General features: G+C 40.9%; 1 long non-coding RNA gene across 1 annotated transcript; it reads right to left on the bottom strand.

Annotated features, from left to right (window-relative positions):
- Positions 1-2,088: 2,088 nt before the first annotated feature.
- On the bottom strand, positions 2,089-3,835 carry LOC139779557 (uncharacterized). The gene is made up of 5 exons (XR_011719923.1): positions 3,785-3,835; positions 3,523-3,712; positions 3,152-3,267; positions 2,443-2,555; positions 2,089-2,353 (listed from the first exon to the last, which is right to left on the bottom strand). It is a non-coding gene; the product is annotated as an uncharacterized lncRNA (long non-coding RNA).
- Positions 3,836-4,353: the final 518 nt, after the last annotated feature.

Below are 4,353 nucleotides of genomic sequence, written 5' to 3'. Positions count from 1 at the left end.
TGTCTTTATGTACTTAGAAGTAAGAGATGCCTGAAGATAATCAATGATAAGGAATTCCCGAGTATTTTTCTCTACGCCAGATTCCGCCGGGGTATATATTTAATAAACTTGCTCCGTTGGCATGCGCTTTTGGAGATAACGCTTCTAAATCTCCCGTGCTTATCTCGCCGTGCAGATGCGAGCGAGATGAATGCGCCAGGACGAGTTAACGCTCCATTGCTAAGCGCAGCAAAGCTAACGCGACCGTGCGGATTGCAGCTGGAGAAATTAATAAGTTCGCCGTTCGTTTTCAGCTTGTTAGTTCACCGGTTGAACGCGCATCGGTCCATCTTGCGCGCGCGGACGTGTCGTTAGTTATTCTCGGAGTGCCTCCCACCGCGAATGGAGTTCGCGCGCCGTTGCGCCACGCCGCGCGCCGCGCCAGGGACTGATCAACGCGTATATATCGCTGACGCCGTCGGATTAACTTGTAACGGCGATTTGCCGTTTCGTCTCGTTTCCGGGATAGCGCGCGGAATCGGCGATCCCAACGGAAACGTCGATATTCGACGGGCCTCTCATTTGTCATTCGCCGAGGCGAGCGCGCGGGCGCGCACTTGGTGCATTTTGCTCGATTAACCAAGTAATTTGGCGCGTTTAACGGTTTCGCTTTTCCATCAATCACCGCGTGATGGATCGGCGCCGGGTCGGGACTGCCCGTATTTGCGAGTGATAACACGTCTCGCGCGATTACGCTCACTTTGGTGGCGGCTTCGCGCGGTAACGAGGCCCGCCGTTGAAATTTCCGTCGGAAAAAAAAAACGTCCCCTCGTGAAAATTTCTGTCAGCGCTGTAGAACGGGACGGTTTCGGGATTAATCTCTCCGAAATATTCGCGTCGTCGATGATATATAATCGTCCAATACTGTTGACTTTTATATGACAGAGAACAACCTGCAATCGTGCGGGTTATTAGGAGGGCCAACGTGCATTTCCACAATGGGAAAGACAGGGAGAAAGGTGAAGGAGAGGAAGAGGGAAAAGCCTAATTAAAAAGTAGTATTTTATTACTTCGAATTTGCTACGAACAATTTTCTTAATATAAAGTTTAAATTTTATGATATAGTTTATGGATTAAAATAATTGCTATTAAAAACTGTTAATTTGTAATTTTTAAAAGAGTTTGGTTAATATGGTAATTCTTGTGCATTTTACAATTAGATTATAACTAAACATGTATATGCCGAATTCACAACTCGTATACACATTCATTATATTATGACAAGATGACATTTTCTGGGAACAGGATGTTTAACAGTCTAACAACTAATGAATCTTATTCACAGTAATACCGATTTACGAAGCCTCCGTGTTATGCAGATTACAATATAAATTATTTTAATGATGCCTGCGTTTCTTGTATTGTCTGCTAAAAATAATAGTAAAACGTGTTCATTGCAGCGACTTTGTTTTCTGATTGTACTCGATTAAACTTTAGTTTTTTAAAACGGGTCCTCTTTCGCGACGTGATAAGGCAGTAACATTAGAGCTTCGCATAGTTTTGCTTTATCAGTGTGCGCGTCCAGCCTTGCTGCATATTGAAAGCATAAGGTGCAGCCCGGACACGACGGGCTCTCGAGAGGAAGTTACGCCCAACCTCCTCTTCGCATTCTATCAGTGTCACATGTCACCGTGTGATTTATGGATCAGTCAACGTGTCGGCGTTATCATAAATCAAAGAAACCCTTTACATGGCGCGAGACGTTTCGCATTGGCAGCAAACTTTCGCAACACATCCGTTAGCGAAGCTTTCATGTTCTCATCGGTTAGACCTTTACCTCCGGGTAGGATCTTGTGCGAATATGTAGTGGATCTTTATTGTATCCACACCAGGTTCCACAGTTCGAGTGGTCGTCGAAGGCGTGTGGAACTACTATGTTTAGAAGACCAGTCCTGACGGCTTCCTCATTATCTTTATTTTTTTTCGAGTACGCAACCGAAACAATACTTGATGTAATCAATTACTTTACTCGGGATCTTCAGAGCCCACAGTGCTTTACTAAGGTGCAGACAGCGTGATTTTTATCCGACTCCTTTTCACTGATGCTCTGATTCGCGTCGAAGTTGGGCTATAGTAGATGAATCGTCATCACCGATGATCGTACCAATCACAACGCCCTCCTCCTTAAGCATTGGATTCTTCGCGAAAATTTCCACAGCCATCGAGGCTTCCATAGATTTTGAACTGCCAGTGTGATTCAGTCGACAGTCATGATCTTCCGGTGGGTGACCCTTCTCACAGAGGATGCACCGTTTATTTCTAGTTGCATAGCCGATAACTAATTTATTCTTGGATCCGATCCCGATGCCATGAGCTGAAACACGTATATAACACAAATAGCTACAAACCAGAGAACAAAATAATAGTGCTATAAATTATATATCCGCAATATTGCAAATTTACCAGTAAGACTATTATAGCTTCGACCCGACCCTTTCTTTTGCCATCCGGCGTCGTATGCAGCTTTCAACTCTACTATATAATTTTGATCTTCTGGGCTTTCCAAATTGTTTGATCTAGGGGATATGAAACAGATAATAAATTCTAATTATACAAGTAAAAGCATACACAAATCTAGTTCTATTATTGAGCATTCTGGGATAGGAAAAGTCCTTCCGAAAATTATAGGAACGTTGAAGTACCTAGTAAAATGAATACAAAATAATCGGCCGTTCTAATAAAGCGAGAAAATAATATAACAGCTACAACATATTCGTGGAAATTAGAGAGAGTCATACAATCAGATTTTAAGCAAATAAACACAGATGTTCGAGATTTGGGTGTTAAATATTTAAGACGAAACGATCACTTCAAATATTTACCATCAAAAAAATTATTAACGCATCCAAATATAAAGCAGCAAATAAGTAAAAGAATTGTACCAACTTTATTAACAAATTCTACGTTACGAGTCCGGAAACCCTGAAAGCGAAATCAAAAAGCAACATACAGCAAAGTATACGAGACAAACTACGATAACTATACATCCATAATGAGGTCCCATGATATAATATTTAATATTCATCCGATATAATAAGTAAAAGGCATTCAGTTAGCAACAACGATCAACACTTTCATCATTACACTAACTACAGCTACTGATACTCAATACATTTTTAACTGCCACGATGTTTTCAGTGGTGTACTGCTCTTCGGGTCCTTAGTTCAATTCCGATCAGTTTTCATAGGCACAGATATTACATGAAACATCTACAAGTTCTAAAAACCCTGAAATAATTCACGTTTATTTATTAAATTTATCATAATTAGTCTAAAATAGTTCTCAATGGGGAAGTGAACTTTATTTATTTTTTCTGTCTTAATTGCATTAGTGCAACGCAGATGAGTTTTTGCATCTGCGCTGTCAATTGCATATGTGATACGATATTTTTCACAATAATTTGTTATCAGATTCTTTACGCATTTTCACAAAGTAACGTAGCACATAAAAATAGTAATAAATAAGAATTAAAGTTTTCTTACGACATGTCAGCTAACATCAAATCCTTTTCGAGTCTCAAAGCTTCTCTACAACTTTCACGTGCTAAGTCCTCCAGCGATTTGCCCACATACCGTTCATTCCGCTTAAGCATTTTGCTATTAATGATAGGAATATTAAGTATCGACAAAATCGTGTTCATGTGTGTAGTACCAATGCCTGCGTCAATCATAGCTAAAACATAATTTCGAGAGTAAATAACAATGCGCACACAAGATAAATCTGTTTCTTTTTTATGTTCTTTACCGAGAGCACTTTTAGCATTCACGTCGTTTGAGTGCGATTGCCGTCCTCACGCTTTTGTAGCATTTTACTCGATCGAACCTCATGAAGCAAGAGGCACGTGTGACATCTCACACGAAAGATACTGGCAAGGCCGATGACACTTTCGTCTTCAACATACCGAAACGATAGTGGAGCGTCACAAGCCGGGCACCACATTTCTTCTGCTAACATTTTAATTTCTACGACACGACGCCCATCGACAATAGATTTCCTTCGAATCCTCGTTCTGTATTTACGTCTCTTACACGCGTTTTTTGAGATTTTCCTTCCACTGGAGCTTCCTTTTCGTAGAAAACTTTCCGTTTGTGTCACGGACACGATAACCTTTCGCGGGCATGTTTACGTTGAGCAACTGCCGCTGCGTGGCTCAACACAGGGCGAGCACTGCTACCAACCTCACAAAAGTGCAACGTTGCCAAGTTTCTATCGTAATTAATATAATCGACGGAAAGTTATTAAAAATCGACAGCTTATATAATTGTCAAGGGAGCTACCAGTATTAATCATATTTCATTCTATCACGGCAAAAC

Source organism: Temnothorax nylanderi, unplaced genomic scaffold, assembly GCF_030848795.1.
Source record: "Temnothorax nylanderi isolate EJ_2023f unplaced genomic scaffold, tnyl_v1.0 TNYL_tig0230_pilon, whole genome shotgun sequence".
Lineage (NCBI taxonomy): Eukaryota > Metazoa > Arthropoda > Insecta > Hymenoptera > Formicidae > Temnothorax > Temnothorax nylanderi.
This window is presented reverse-complemented; position numbering and strand designations above follow the sequence as displayed.